The sequence below is a fragment of the Crocodylus siamensis genome, chromosome 3 (assembly GCF_052110815.1).
Source record: "Crocodylus siamensis isolate JL-2025a chromosome 3, ASM5211081v1, whole genome shotgun sequence".
Lineage (NCBI taxonomy): Eukaryota > Metazoa > Chordata > Crocodylia > Crocodylidae > Crocodylus > Crocodylus siamensis.
The window spans coordinates 146,483,418-146,500,309 of record NC_143397.1 but is presented as its reverse complement, the minus strand read 5'-3'; the positions used below and the strand labels follow the sequence as shown (position 1 = coordinate 146,500,309).

The window sequence follows — 16,892 nt, the reverse complement described above, 5'->3', positions numbered from 1 at the left end:
CTGTCAACAAACCCCAAACTTTATTTCTATCCCCAACACATTAACAAACCCCCTCCCCACAACAACAGACCCCTCCCTCCCTCACAACAATAGACCCCACCAGCTCACACTCAATGTGTGCTACCAATAAAACACTCTTACCCCCATATTTATAGTGTCTATTTAAAAATGTCAGGGAGAAAACAGTGGGCAGGAGGTGCCTATGGTACAGAGCCCAGAGGAAGGCATCTGGGACCCCAGTCTTAGACACCACCACCTTGGTTTGGGATGACACGGCAAGCCTAGTGGGCTCAAGGGTTGGCCTGGGGACAAAGGTGGGAGCTCTCCTCCCCCTCCTCTTCCATGGGGCTGGGGCCAGCAGGGCCCATGTGGGGAGCAGGCCCTACCATGGCTACTGCTCACTCAGGGCCCATATGGAGCCAGGGCAAGTGGTGGATGAAGTGGGGGACCAGGTCAGGATCTGGTGCAGAGGCTGGGGTCCCTGCCTGATGCAAGAGATGTTACACCTGCTGCCACGCTCACTGAGGGACCTAAAGCAGACCCACACATAGCTGCCAGGGAACCAACTGGGGCCACAGCCAGAGCCTGGACACCAGGCATGGCTACAAAGATGGTCAAGGCCAGCCCTGAGTCACTGATGCTGGCTGTCCTCGGTGGTGGCTGTCACCCATCTCACCATGGCGTGCTTGTGCCCCAGGGAATCCACCAGCCTCTTCAGAAGGACATGGTACACTTCATGGTCCAACAGCTCCATGGCCTGTCACATCCTATGGAACTCGTGGAGCCAGTGGCAGTGGCAGTTCTGACTCTCCTCGAGCTGCTCCTCGGAGGCAGAGACCAGCTGGTCAAGGACAGCTATCCAGTCTTGTCTCCGGCACCGATAGAGCCAGTGCATGCAGAGGACACCAGCAGAGGCTGATGATGGGTTGGGAGTCCCATCTCCCCTAACGCCACGTGGTTCTCCCCCAAGTCCAGCAACTGGTTCTGCAGAGCAAAGACAGAGAAGCTATTTGTGAGAGTTTGCAGAATTTCAGAGATAATATGCATTGTACAGAGGAGCAATGCACTGCCTGCCCTCAATTTAGGGGTTGTACAGGCACAGGCACACAGGGACCACTGTAAGTTGCCAGGGTGGTCTCTGGCATGGGCAGTTGCCAGGCAAGCCTTCTGTCTCTGCTTTCACAGTAGGGGCAGGTGGGCCACTTGCTGCACACAGTCTGTCTTCCCTATACCCTACCTAGGCCAGCCATACCTGGTACCTCCCAGCAGCTGCCAGAGCAGCTCCAAAGAAACTTCCCACCTTCTCCCTACAGGCCAGGCACTTCAGTCCCTTCAGTCCCATGCCACTGGGCCTATGGCACCCAAGTCCTGGGGGTCAGGGGCTCCCACCTGGCTGGCACACAGAGCTGGTGATGTCCCACACTTCCTCCTTCCCCCTAGTGGGCCACTCCACAGAGGCACCCCAGGCCAGGCCCCCTACCATACATGGGCTGCATCTAAAGCATGTCAGAATCACCCAGGTGCACCACAATGAGATGTTTGAGTGCTCTGAGGGCTGCCTGACCCACTATACTCTGCTGATGATGATCACGACCCCTCAGGAGAAGCTGAGAAACTGGTGTGGGGCTCTGAGCTTCAAGGGTGCCCCAGACTAGCTCACACTTGCCCACAACCGGCACCACCATCTGGACGGGTATCTCTGCGCTACAACTGCCTGACCCTTGCGGTTAAGGAGTCATCGTCGCTACCATTGATGAATTTGTCCACATGTGATAGGCCCCTGGCTGGGAGCCCACTGGGTGCTCAGTAAAATTCTGAACTGCCTCCCTGTGTGTTTGTGTGGGGAGAGGGGGCTCCAGTGGTTGTGGGGGAGCTCAGGCAGGTAGGGCAGGGAGGAGAAGGTCCCTCACCCCCCATATGAGGGATCCCTGGCTCCTGGCGTACAGCCCAGGGGCAGCCAGGTAAGCTGACACAGGCACAGGTGGCTGCAGCACCACCACCCCGTCTGGCCCTGCTCCCTGTATGAGGCTTACCGGGTGGGTGTGGCAGCCGCTCCCAGTGGTCAGATGCTGTCCCTGGCCACAGAGATGAGGTCCAGATGGCCGATGCATCTGGGGCAGCAAAGCATGGTCTGTGGCCGGCTGGGCAGTGGCCCCGTCCGGCGATGAGCCGGAGCTGGCATCTGCAGGGAACATCCCCACCCCTATCTTCCTCACTGGTTGACTGCTGCCAAAGTAGCCAGAGCAGATTGTGGCCCAGGCTGCCCAAGCTGCTAGGTGAGGCTGAGGGTGGGGAACATGCCAGAGCATGGTGCAGCAGCCACAAGGTGCCCTCCCCCAGAAAGTCCTCCTGGCCTGTGGCCCCTGGCACAGACTCCTCCAGCCCACCCATGGTGAAGAACACATGAGGGGCCTCGCCAGGGTCTATGGGGCCAGGATGCTCTCAAGCTCAAGGAGAAGGGCATGGTTCTGGGGGAAGCCCCAGACTGCCTATTATGGATCCAGATGCAGATATATGGTAGCCTCAGAACCTTGGCCTTCACCCAGCACTGGTGGCTGGACTGCCAGTGACCTCGCTCCTGCAGCTGTTGAGCCATCTCCTCAAACATGTGGGCATTGGTCCACGTAGCATTGGCAAACTGGCGCTAGACCTCGATGTCCCCTCCAAATCACTATGAGTTCAGTAGTTTCATCATGTGTCCAGTTGGGCCCTCACCTCTGCATGTCAGTGGGTGCGGGGCCCAACATGGCAGAGGCTGGGAGCAGGCTCTGTGGGTGGCAGCAGGTTCAAGGAGGCTCTGTTGGGTGGCAGGGTCAGCAGCAAGCTTGAGAAGTCTAGTCCGGGCAGTGGGTGGTGGCATCTGGCAGTGCGTGCTGGCCCAGCCCAGGGTAAGGGGGCCAGCCCAGACTGGCAGGGGGCACCGGGGGTTTGGGTAGGCTCTGGGTGCCTGCACTGAGTCGTGGAGGAGCTAGCTGGGGCACAAGACTGCTAAAGCTGCCAAGCCATGTGGCTAGGCAGGAGTGTTGCCCCATTGGCTGGGCTGACTGGGTGCAATTTACACCCACAGTCAGTGTTCACATGTGCATTTAACCACAGTTATTTACTCCACCATAAGATAGTACTTGTCCTGGACAGTACTATCTTATGGCAGAGTTAATTAGTTTACTGCACCTAATAGCACCACATGTGTTGACAGCAATACTTTACTGTAGAGCTAATTAGTCTTCTCCACACACGTGCACATGTAGACACACTCACTATCTCGCTAGGAGAGAGAAGAGAGGATGCTGGAGTGCTATATTCTCTTCTGAGTCAAGCCATGGAATGTATAGAAATTCACTTTCCCAGAAGAAACTCTCCAAGGAGTGATTTAACCCTCCCTAGTTGTTCCAAGGTTATTTTTCTCCTGGAGTGTCAATTTTTACTATGGGAAAAAAAGCCTAAACATCTGTACACTCATGGTTTGTCCTGGGAGAGCGGCGACTCTCTCAGGAAAAATGAAATGCCTGTACAAGGCCAAACCCACTGGATTGTTTCTTAGATCTGGGTTGCCCCTGCAGTTGTGCAACAGTTTTTTAAGTGAGGTTGGACAGTCACTTAACCACTGTACCTCAATTCTCCCATCTACACCAGGACTGTCCACCTGCCTAACAACTGATTCCCTACATTGCTCTCCCCATTGCTATTGCAGCCAGAGTCTCTGGGCTTCCCCTTTCTCTTCCAGCTTTCATTGCCTGTTCCTGCCCCAGGGGCAGGGACAGTGCACTGCAACACAGCCAAGGGAAGAGAGAGGGGGAAAAGAGGGGTGAGCCTGGAGCCATGAGTGGTGTAGCAGATGGGAGGAGGCAGGGGCGGAAGGTAATCTGCAAAGCATGCAGTCTCAGGGGCCAGTGGATCACTGTGGTACAGCCCATGGATGTGTGCCACTGCTGGTTCATACTGCTGGGTATTGAACCCCTATATACTTAGAAGTTGACAGCCCTGACAACTGAGATAAATTTGTCAGTCCTACCTTTCAGCTTATCTAGTCTCTTATCCCTTGAAAGGAAACTCTGATTCTTTCCCGCTTCCTAGAACAGTGTTTTTCAACTTTTTAGACTCAAAGGCCCAAACAGGGTGCCCTAGGTAGACTCAAGGCACCCCTCAGAAAATGTCAAATCCTAGTTTTCACTCATTTTTTGACTACAGAAAGCACTGGAGCAATTCTTCTGTTGCAACTAACTCAGAAAGACCATAACAGGTTACAATGTTTTGAAACCATGGATTCCTCTCTTCTTCAGAATCTAGACACTACTAAGCAAAGCAGCAGACCGCTCTGGCTATATTTCTGTTCCACTGCCCCCAAAGCAAGGTCTTACTTCTCCCTGACTAATAAGGGAATTCTTCCCTTTCAGGTTTCATCTCAGCTCCCATCTTTTCCTAGATGATGTCAGGAACATCATTTATACTGTCTCCTGAACAGTCACATGACACTGACCTGACCTCTCTTTATTATGTGTTCCACCTGGAACAACAACTCCCAACAATTCCTGGTCTTTATGAAGATCTCAGCTGATCTCATAAAGTAGCCTCACCAGGGGAGGGGGCCGCAGGAATACGAGGAGATACCACCCGAGCAAGACAGGTGACAAATGCAAGGAGTGCCCAGGTAAGAAACAGGGGTCCAGACAGTCTCCCAAATCGGGGGGGGGGGGGGTGGCATATGCAGCTATGCAAGGCCTTAAATGCCTACATACCAATGCTTGTAGTATGGGGAACAAACAGGAGGAACTCACCCTCAGAATAGCCAGTTCAAACCCAGACATAATGGGGCTTACAGAAACGTGGTGGGATTCATCCCACAACTGGGCAGTTAGCATTAGGGACTATAGGCTTTACAGGTGGGATACAGAAGGAAGGAAAGGTGGGGGTGTGGCGCGCTATGTCAAGGAGCAATACACATCCTCTGCCAGCAGAATGGGGTCAGAGGAGGGGCAAGCTGAAGTGCTCTGGGTCAAGATACAAGGGGGCCGTGGGGAGAGGGATCTAACGGTGAAGGTCTACGACAGACCCCCCAACCAAGGGGAGGAGCTAGACTGGGAATTTTTGGGCCAGCTCACAGAGGCACTTAAGGCAAGGGATGTAGTTGTCATGGGTGATTTAAATTACCTGGACATCTGCTGGGAGGAACAGTCAGCCAAGTCGGACTGTTCCAGGAGGTTCCTGGCTGAGATACAGGACCTCCACTTAATTCAGGAGGTGCGCAGTCTCACCAGAGGAAATGCCCTGTTGGACTTGGTCCTGGCCACAGGTGACAACCTGGTAAGAGGCCTCCAGGTTCTTGACCACCTGGGTGATAGCAATCATCGCTTGCTGGAATTCACCATCCAACACAGGGTGACAAGGGACTGCAGCAAGGCGGTAGCCCTAGACTTCAATAGGGCCAACTTCAACGAGTTGAGATAAGTGGGAGAGGCGCTGGGGTTCTCAAGAGCAGGGGAACTCAGTGCCCAAGATGAGCGGTCATTCCTTAAGGAGATGATACTCAGGGCCCAAGGGGTGACCATCCTAACAAGAAACAAGGGAGGCAAGAGTGCCCGAAAGCCCCCCTGGCTCACCAAGGGTGTCCGGGAATGCCTGATTGCCAAAAAGGTGGCATACACCTGTTGGAAGGGGGGTGCTATCACCAAAGAGGAGTATACCTCCTCTGCTCAGGCCTGTAGGGGGGCTGTCAGGAAAGCTAAGGCGGACATAGATCTAGGACTAGGGTCCAAGATCAAAGATAACAAAAAGTCCTTTTTCAAATATATAGGAAGGATGAAGAAAGCACCAGGAAACGTGGGGCCCTGCAAGATACTCTGGGCAATCTGGTGGTCGCGCCAGAGGAGAAAGCAGACCTCTTTAACCAATTCTTCACCTCTGTTTTCTTGCGCAAGGACCGGGACTTCCTCACCATAATGCAAGCCAGACTCGAGGGGAACCTCTCTAGACCTCAGGTTGGCGAGGAGTGGGTTAGAGAGCTTCTGGAGGGGCTGAACATGTTCAAATCAGTGAGTCCAGATGCTCTCAGGGTGTTGAGGGAGCTAGCAGGGGTTACTGCAGGGGCTTGGCATGGCTTTACAAGCGCCCGTGGTGCTCGGGCCAGGTGCCAGATGATTGGAAGATAGCCAACGTGGTCCCCATCTTAAAAAAGGGAGGAGGGAGGACCCGGGCAACTACAGACCTGTCAGTCTTACCTCAATCCTAGGGAAACTCTTTAAGAAGATCATCAAGGAGCGCATCTGCGATGGGCCAGCTTCAGGGATGATGCTCAAGGGCAGCCAGCACGGTTTCATTAGGGGCAGGTCACATCAGACCAATCTGACCGCCTTTTATGATCAGGTCACAAAAGCATTGGATGCAGGTGTTGCCGTGGATGTAGTCTTTCTGGACTTCAGCAAGGCCTTGGCATCGTCTCCCACACCATCCTCATTAAAAAATTGGGCGACTGTGGCATTGATACCTACACAGTCAGATGGATTGCAGATTGGCTGAAGGGTTGTACTCAGAGGGTAGTGGTGGATGGGTCATATTTGACCTGGGGGGAAGAGGACAGCGGAGTCCCCCAGGGCTTGGTCCTTGGGCCCGCACTGTTCAATTTCTTTATCAGTGATTTGGACGATGGGGTGAAAAGCAACATGTTTAAATTTGTTGATGATACCAAAATTTGGGGTGAGGTGAGCACACTAGTAGGGAGGGAAAGACTGCAGCAAGACTTGGATAGGTTACAGGGGTGGGCTAACAAAAACAGGATGCATTTCAATACTGACAAGTGCAGGGTGCTGCACCTGGGCAGTAGTAACCAGCAGCACATCTATAAGATGGGAAACTCCCTTCTTGAGAGCACGGAGGCAGAAAGGGATCTTGGAGTCATTACTGACTCCGAGATGAACATGGGCCAACAAAGCGAGGTCACGGTTGGCAGGGCTACCCAGACCTTATCGTGCATCCACAGGTGCATCTCAGGTAGGGCCAAGGAGGTGATCCTCCCCCTCTATGTGACACTGGTCAGGCCACAGCTGGAGTACTGTGTCCAGTTCTGGGTGCCCCACTTCAGGAGGGATGTGGACAACATTGAGAGGGCCCAGAGGAGGGCCCACCCACATGATCCAGGGACAACAGGGCAGACCTTACAATGAGAGACTGCGGGACCAGAACCTGTTCAGCCTTCACAAGAGAATGCTGAGGGGGGACCTGGTGACCATCTATAAACTCACTAGGGGGGACCAGAAGGGTTTGGAAGAGACCTTGTCTCCCCTAGCACCCCCTGGCATAACAAGGAATAACAGCCACAAGTTGTTGGAGAGTAGGTTTAGATTAGGCATCCATAAGAACTACTTCACAGTTAGGGCGGCTAGGATCTGGAACCAACTTCCAAGGGAGGTGGTGCTGGCTCCTACCCTGGGGGTCTTTAAGAGGCTTGATGCTTACCTGGATGGAATCATTTGAGCCCAGTTTTTCTCCTGCCCAGGCGGGGGGTCAGACTTGAAGATCTACAATGTCCCTTCCGACCCTACTTCTATGATTCTACAAAGATACTTCCCTGTAATATCTCCTGGGTTTACAGGCCAGCATTCAATTATATTAATGCTCAAACTGGCTGAAGAATAGCTTTCCTGAAGGAAAGACCCTTAACACATTTTTCTTTCAGTTTACATCTTTGGGTAGCAACTAAATTTTAGGATCTCATATAGGTCAACGTAGCTCTGTTCACATATTTATTTTTCTGTAGGCTTATCTTTTTTCTCCTGGTATAAAGAACACTAAGAAAACTAACATTTTTGGCTTTAGCAGCCCAAGAGTAAAAGAAACATGTATCTTGGGAAATTCATACAGCTCAAAATTCAGCATAATTGATTTTAGCATAGCACTTCAATTTGACCTCTAAAGCTTTTAAGTATACTGTAAGGATGTCTCATAAAGCTATTTACTCTTCTGAAAGTGCAGAGTAACAGACGTGGTAGGCCCCTGTGAGCAATCTAGTGGGAAAACCTAAGTTTGAGGATTTAATCACCCAGAAGAGAACTATGGAAAAACAAGGAAGCAATAAGACAAAAACACTGAAATTCTGAAGGCTGAGGTCCAAGCTAGATTTCATAATGGAAGAGGAAGGTGAAGTATTCTGCTAAGAGAAAGCCAGCTGATAAACTGGGACTGCCAACAAATCATGGCAGGGACAAAAAGAATGTAAGTTCATATACAACTACAGCTGCAAATAAAACACTAACTTATTTAATACATTCAATCACTAAATTTGCAGCTTAGGCATTAAATAGCTATCAGCCATGAAAGATACGTTTTGATTACTGCTAAATTCTATATTTTCTCTTATTTTAAGGTATTACATTGAAGCTATTGTTCAAAAAAAGATCATCTTATATGAAGGCAAATACCAGGCACACTATTATAATTCACACTACCAAACTGCCCGTCATGAATGACGGTGGGGAGGGAGGGGGTGTGGAGGCAGGCAGGGACAGAGCACTGCCACCCTGAGGCCTGTGGCACCGCTGCTCTGCCTCTGGCCCCATGCACACTAATATAGGTTATGGTTAATGATATATCATCATATAATGAACAGACACAGTGGAAGAGTTAGCAAACACTAAAAGAGAAAGTGGTCTTGTCTTTGTACTCACTACAGCAGAGTTCATCATTTTAAAAAAAATATTTTTTTTTAGTATTGTTTCTAATTTCAAATAAGTTGTTTAAAAACAACCAACCAACCAGATCTGTCCACTGGACTAATAATAGGGAAGGAATGTATGGTTATAAGCTACTTGAAAACTACCGCAAAATCCATTTAGTAACGTGTTTAACAAACCAGCTTTATTATGCAGAGTTAGTCTGAAAATTCTGATAAACTTTAAAAGGTACAAGCCTGAAACATCATGTTAACAAGAGACATGAGCTCAGTGTAAAAGTCCCTAGACTGCCATAGAGAGCTGAATTTTACTCCTCCCTCCCCAGTTCAGCTTTAAAACTCTCTGATCTCTCTAATGACTCCCTCAGGCTGGGTCCAGGAGCAGAATGGATAGGCTCTGGAAGGGCTTGCAAAGTCTGACATAGTCTTTGGCATGAGGGAAATGGGTCACAAGTGCAGGGCCTTCACAGGGCAAAGGAAGATGGAATTAAAAGGGCCTCTTAGAAGTGTGCTTCCTACCACAAAGTTACATGTGATTCTGCAAGGCCCCCACTACTACAATATTAGGCACCACTTTGGTGAGTTGCAAAAATAAGGCTTCTGTTTTGTAATGCTCAACCTCCAGCCCAGGAAGCCATGTCTGGCCTGTGGGATTCCCCATAAGTCCAAAAACTGCGAGCAAGGAGCAGCAACAACATTAGTTTCTCCCAGAAGCACAGCAATCAATAAGCAATCAATAATGCCTCCCCCTCCCCAAATTTCTACACCTGTGGTCCAGATGACATGGCCCCTGCGAGCTGGACTGTGCTGATGTGCAGTTGCTCTACGACCAGAACTGGCACACAGGATCAGGCTGGTGTGGGAAGGGGTATACCAGATGGCACCCATGAACTGACTCCAGGCCCAGCTCATACTGCGTTAGGCCCATGGACTGACCCTGCACGTGGGATCCACCAAACCTGTGGACTGCCCCTACACCACTCATCTGGCCTGCAGGTCTGGAAAGTTTGAGCATTACTCTAGAGCAAGGACCATTCTATCATGATGTCTGTCCCAACATATTCCAATAGCATAAGTCAAGTTCCCCAGAATCATGAGTCTGGCTTGGAAAGCCTTTTTTAAAACTGACCTTTTTGAATATTTTTAATGCATCTTCTAATTTTTGGGACATCAAGGTGGACCTACGTCACATTTTCCTTGAGACCAGGGGGGTTTGAAACCTACTTTTTTTAAAGAATGGAAGTTAAGATTATTATATCATCATTTTTTCCAGAAGTGGCAATTTTACATGAAACAAAATATCATAGGAAATGGCAACACTTGTGTAAAGCAAGGAGCACAATGACACTTCAGCTCCAGACTGGAGTTACTTAAGGTGCTTCTGCATCACAAATAAATAACCATTCTGTATTTCAACATAGGAAATAAGTGACAGATAAATATTTGCAAGTGTGCCTGAGCTTCTATTCAAAACACCTTAAAACAAACTGCACTTTCATATTTGGGAACAAAGTTGCAAAACTAAAACCATATACAAAGTATACATTCAAACTTCGCTGCTTTCAAAGGCAGCAAGTACAGATAAACTACAAGGATAACATATGGTTTGGATATGAATGTGGTTTACATCTGTTAATGGTTAATTTGTTCAAGCTTTACTTTGCCCACAGTGGAGTTTTAGAGATGTAAAGATAAAAGTTAAATAAATGAGCCCCATTTTAAAAAAAGAATGGAGTAACAGACCTAAAATCATAAAGGTCAACTGACAAACCACCCAGCTGTCATCAATGCAACTAGCAAGCAATGCATATCATTGCAGATACTGGTCAGAGAACTAAATTTTAATCCTGATTTTAATCAGAATTTGCAGAGCTACCATACGCGAGTCACTTAAACACACAGTCTCAGTTGCCCACTTCTTTAAAACATAGGTAATGGTATTACATACTTCATTAAATAGTTATTTTTACTGTTTATGAAAGTCAGTATAATCGCACATGCCAGTCACTAGCAGAAGGTGGGATTATGATTTAGAATTTCCTGGATACACCATTGTACTTAATCCCAGAGGTCACATAGGTTTTGGCCATCAACTCCATTTTCTAGCAAAAATGTATGCATTTTTCTCACTGTTTTACATATTTATACATGATAGTTTTAAACATTTGGTATTTCATATCACTGTACAAATTGCTATGAACATAAAAACAGAAAAATGTCACTAAGTCATAGTTTCATAATGAAAATTTCTCCCAACTTTAGTTAAGAAATTAACATCAGGATTGGCACTCAGTGGGCGCATCTACATGACACATTTACTGAACAGGACACTAATTAGCTGCCCAGTAAACATCGCGTGTGTCTCTATTAGTCTGGAATAACTTAATTTACTCCACAGTAAAAACACTCTGCAGCAGTGCATGTGTAGATGCTGCCCTAGTTGGCTGGGGCACAAGAGTGCTTGAGTGCGGGAGCTGCTTGCCAGCTAGCCCTGCACTGAAGCACCCTCATGCCCCAGCCAGCCGCTCTGCAGCACACTGAGCTGGGGTGAGCAGCCCCAGGCTGGCAGGCCTGCCCCCGGACCCCACTGCCAGTTGGGCTTGCTCTGACCTGGCTCGGTGTGCTGCAGTGCTGGGCGCACGTGCGAATACTGTACCCAGGAGCAATAAGCTCCAGAATGCATTGCTTTGCCTTAATTGCACATATAGATATGCTCGGTCAGTGTAAAAAAGCACTAAATGCTCAGAGTAGATCCGGGTTAACAGTTGCTATGAAAAACTTAGCTTTGAATTTCTAGACTTCAGCGTGCTTAAAATCATAAGCACAATATAACAATACGATAGTTTACGGCATTTAAAACATCTTACTAGATTCAGAGTTAGAATAACTGCCTAAACCTCAGTCACACAAAGCTATCCCCTTTCTCCAAAAAATAACAAAAATGCTGTATAAGTTACTGAATATCCAATGAACTCTTATTAGAAGCTAACTTTGAAACAAACCTAACCTTGAAATTCCTAAATCTGAAATTGCTAAGAACAATTATTATAGGCAATAATTGTTGGCTCCTGTTATAAGGACATGCAGGAAGAGCACAAACTCCCCATAAATATAACTTTCCACTTACATGTAGTACACTTTTTTTAAACACCCTTTTCCCCCTGCTACCACTGTTGCATGACCTCGTTTAAAAGGTACATGAGGGAATGATGTTTAGAGAGTCTGAGCAGGAAACCAGGAAGTAGAATGATTTGATTGTATTCCCAACTCTGCCATTTCCTCACTGTGAGCTTTGGGAAATTACTTAAACTTCATGCTTTATTTTACCTATCTGGAAAACAAAGAGATATTTATCTGCTCTACAGGGCTACTAAGCCTAATTAACAAGCTGTGTAGAGACAGCTATCAAATCCTTGCCTGCAAGTGACTGTCCATAATTAATATTATTATTACTATAATGCTTTACAACATAGAAATTCTGATTAGAAAAAACCCCCCTACAATAACAGCAATTACTTCCTGTCTTCAAGAGGAACTTATTTTATCCCATGGTTTTTTTTCCATGAACTACTTCTTCTCTCCCCAGGGAAAAGCTACAAAATGCTTAAGTAATAGGGTGTATCAATGGAAAGAGGGGAAGTTCAGGTTCTTTCTTGTGCAGGGGCCAGATGCCTTTTATTTTAAGTGGGAAAAACAATAAAATCAAGTTTAGAATATTTATGTTGAAACTCAATCCTCATGGTCTTTTGACATCTGATATTTGGGTGTTGAATATTGCCATAACCCTCCTGGACCCATCAGTATTTGACAGCCTTATAGGATTACCAGGGAGGTTTTGCAGCAGTAGGCTAGTAATTTAAAACCAGGCCTCCTTATATTGTGCTTATGAATACAAGCAGATGTGTACTCACCATTCCCATACTTCTGCCACACTCCTTGAGCCCCTGAACCTAGTTAGAGCACACCCTGACAGAATGATTCACTCAGGTCTGCAAAAGATGTCCAGGTTTACCTGGGCCATCCAGGCTAAGTACAGACAGTCAAAAAGCCCGAAGCTGAATCAATTTTCAATTTCCACAGGTTTCTCTAAACTGTGTAGATTGAACCGACAACAAAGTGAACTGACATTCACTTTTAAAACCAGAAGGCAGCCAGATCCCTGAAGTGGCCCACACCAGAAGTTGGGGGGCACCGAAGCATGCCTCCCTGCCTGCCAACCACTACAGAAGGCACTGGAATGCAGCTAAGCATGGGCTCATCCTCAATCAGCTGCTCAGCACACGCACCCCAAGACCTTACTGTCCCCTTCAGGAGGACAGCCTGGGGCTTGTGTGATCCCCATGACTCAGTGGGGATTCCCCACCCCTGGCAGAGTCCCAGATCGTCACCCCTGATGCAGAGATGGCATTCCCCACCTTCCCACCCCTTATTATGTCCTGCATGCCCACTGGTGGGAGGTGAACAATCCCTCCAGCCTGGGGTGGCAAGTGGGGAGGGGGAGTGAAAAAGCTCAGCAGAGAGGGTTTTCCCCTGTGCTTTTGCAGACCTCAGCTGCAGGTGTTGTTGGACCCCACTGGGGGTCCAGTGCCAGGCTGAGCGGGGGCATTGCCTGCCACCCCCAGCAGAGGCAAGGGCAGCTGGCAAGGGGATAGGACTGCAAGCGTGGATGGGGGGAGCTGATCCAGCAGAGGGGGCTTTCCCCACCATGCCAGACTTTACCCTGGGGGCATGGTGCTGGGCCAGAACCTACCTGGGGGGCTGGTGCTGGGCTAGGTGGGTGCATGCCCTGTCCCCCCCACCCTCCAGCCCTTTGGAGGCAAGGGCAACTAGCAAGGTGGAGCTGAGGGACCCCAGCTTAGCATTCTGGGCTGCAGGAAGAGGTGAAAAGCTCAGCAGAGGGGACTTTCCCTCCCCATGTGGTGCAGACCCCAGCTGGGGTCCCATATTAGGTGGATGCATTCCCCTGACCCCCCAACTCCTCAAAGGCAAGGGCAGCTGGCGGGGGGGGGGGGCGCTACATCAATTCCAGCCCAACTCAAGGGTCTGTGGAGGTGGGGGCCATAAGCCCCACAGAGGAGGCGTTCCCTCCCCTTGTGCTGTGCCGACCTGGGCTAGTGGAGGCCTGGGATTACTTCCCTGCCCCCACTCCTGCTTTGTTGATAGCCAGACAGCACAGCCCAGGGCTGCCCAGCATCCTGGGGAACTGTGAATTAACTTGAATCTGGAGGGGATCTGGGACAGAAGTTCCATACACTGGTTTGATCTAAATCAGTTAAGTCTGATGCTACAGCCAACCAGGTTTATCTGAAACTGGTTTCTGACACTTTGAAAGTGTTTTATGTGCATCAAACTTCTGTTCTGTCATAAATTTAAGCTGGTTTCTGATCACTTAAGCCAGTAGATGTGTAACTTCTGTCCCTATCCCTATAGAAGGCTGTGATGTAGAATAAAAGAGTAATGAGCCAACTTATTCATATGACCAACACCTAACATCTGAACCAGGAAGATGCATCATGTACCACTAATTTTAAATCTTATCTGCAATAAATGAGCACCCAACAGTCCACTCCAGATTTCCTGTTTCTGCTGTATTTATTAATGAAGAAAGCTCCATAATGTCAGTAAGAGAGGGTTAGAGGCAAAGCAGACCAATTATTAGAAAATACACTGCATTTCTCCAAGGACTGTGATACCCAACAAAATCACAGAAATGTCTGGTGCATTTATATCATGGTGGCAGCATTCATTTGACTTCCTAATCCTCCAGTCTCATTACCAGTCACATGACTGAAACCACTTCAACTGTATGAATAGAATTCTTTGCATGAGCCCTTTCCTGGGTATTGTTTCTTCTCGCCTGCATGTGTTGCATAGTTGTCAGCGAGCATGTCTACACAAGACATTTATGGAGGGGCTAATTAGCTCTAAAGTAAAACATCGATGTCTACACATGCCATACTATTAGGTCACAGGAAACTAATAAACGCTGCCACAGGGTAGTACTGCCCAACACAAATACTATTCTACAGCAGTGTTGTTTAGTGCACTGCAATGCATGTGTAAATGCTGATGGGCTGGCTAGGGCTTGAGAGTGCTTCAGTGCAAGGGCTGCCTGCTGCCACACTGGAGCACTCTCATGCCCCAGCCATCCCCTCTACAACACATTAAGCCAGGTCAATCTTCAAGCACAGTGCCCAGGAGCAATACACTCCAATGCGAACTGCACTGGAATTTATTCAGCTGCCCTAGTTGGCCACATAGAAGTGCCCAATGAGGACAATATAATAAATAACGCTGTCAAACATGCAGTCTTTGGAGAGAGGAAGAAACAGCTTGATAAAAAATTATGCAGCTACTAATAATGGCTGCATATCCTCAACCTGTAAAATTCCTAAGGCTTCTTAATATTATTTTTGTTTAATCAAAGCAAGCAAGATATGCGTTTACTCGCCATTTTAAATCTATTGTCAAACTTATTCCAATTTTAAACAAAAGCTAAGTGATTACATCATAGGTGTGTCTATATGTGCAATTAATGTGAAGCAACAAACTCTAGGGCAGTTTGCTGCTGTTGCGGGTGCATGTGTGGCTGCTGCATCCAGGAGTAGTTTACTTCTGCTCAATTTGAGCCAGGGCAGAGCAGTTTAGGACAGGGATGCCCCTACATTGCTCTGCCCCACTGCAGTAGCCAAGGAGAGCTCTAGGCTCCAGCCACAGTCACCTGCAGCCACCCACAGCCACCATCCCTGCTCTTTAAAAGGCTGCCCCACACTGTGTTCCCCAGCCACACATTTCTCTAGCCCCAAGCAGTACACAGCCTGCTGACACAGCCTTCCAGGACACTGTCCCAAGAGTCTATGTCCAGCATGCCATGGATGCCCTTTGCCCTCTGTAGTGGGTCCAAGCCACAGGGGTGGCCGTGATGTCCCCTGGTAACTGTGTGGCTCCTGCCTGACTCTGTCTCTAATGTGGCCACCACACTTTGTTTTTATTGAAGAGAGGCTGCCCACAGGCCTTAGAGAAAGCCTGAGCCCAATGAACTCCGCAATGGGTCCCTCCTGGACCCCACCAGTCTCCATCCACCCCTCACCATCTTGGCCTGGCAGTCTTCCTGCAAGGTACCTATAGTCCTAAGGGCAAATTGTGTGTGGCTCCATTCCTTCCCTACACCACAACCCAAGCCTTGTGGGTGTTATCCCTCTAGGTGTTAACTTCTCTTAGCTCCTCTCAGGAATCTCACACCCTCTAGTTCTCTCTGTCCTCTATCTCTGGGGCATCCAACCCCTCCCTATGCCCTCACACAGTCCCTCTCGGAGACTTTAGACCCTCTAATCTCTCACTCCAGCTCTTCCTGGCCAGCGGGTCTTCTGTTCAGCTTCCTGACTCAGTCCCTTCTCTGGGCTGGGAAACCCTTTGTACATCACTCAGATCCTTTTCTGGGCTGGTGGGCACTGTTCCCTTACTCAGTCCTTCCCCTGGGCTGTGGAACTCTCTATGCCCCACTCAGCCCCTTCTTTGTGCTCGTAGGCTCTATTCCCTTGTCCTCTATCCCCACTCATTCCCTTCTCTGGGCTGGGGACCCCCTGTATCCTTCCTTAGCCCCTTCTCTGGGATGGGGAATTCTCTGTAACTCAATAATTCCAACACAAAACAAAGGGCCCTTGCCTGCATAAACATTTTATTCTCTGTCCCAGGTAATATCCTCTGGTTCCCAGGCTTGCAGAGTAATTCTGCTTTCCCTGTCTTCTTGAGTCCTTCAGGAGTCCTTTTGCCTTGCTCCAGAGAACTTTTCTCTTTAGGGTCTCAGGGCTAGGCTCTCTGACCAGCTCAGGCACTGGGCTTGTCTAGCCCCAACCAGGCCTTCTTCTGGACAGGTGAGCCCCATACCACTTAAAAGCTGCCTCTCAGGCAGCTTCTCCCCTTAAAGCATCAGGCACACCATAGTGCCCTGCTACACCCAGCAGCAGCAACCAGGACACTGTAGCCACAAGGTGCTTGCAGCCCATCTCCTCCACCACCCTTCACAGTAGAGCGCCTGGGCAGCTGCCCACAGACCCTGGGCCCACAGTACAACACCAAAAACACACACACTGCAGACAGTTTTCAACAAACCCCAAACTTTATTTCCATCCCCAACACACCAACAGACACCCCCCCCCAAACAACAGACCCCCCCAACAGACCCCTTCCCACCCTCCCAACAACAGACTCCCTCCCTGCTCCCTCCCAA

General features: G+C 48.9%; 1 pseudogene; it reads right to left on the bottom strand.

The window, feature by feature from the left end:
- Positions 1 to 990: 990 nt before the first annotated feature.
- On the bottom strand, positions 991 to 16,797 carry LOC149868955 (uncharacterized; annotated as a pseudogene).
- Positions 16,798 to 16,892: the final 95 nt, after the last annotated feature.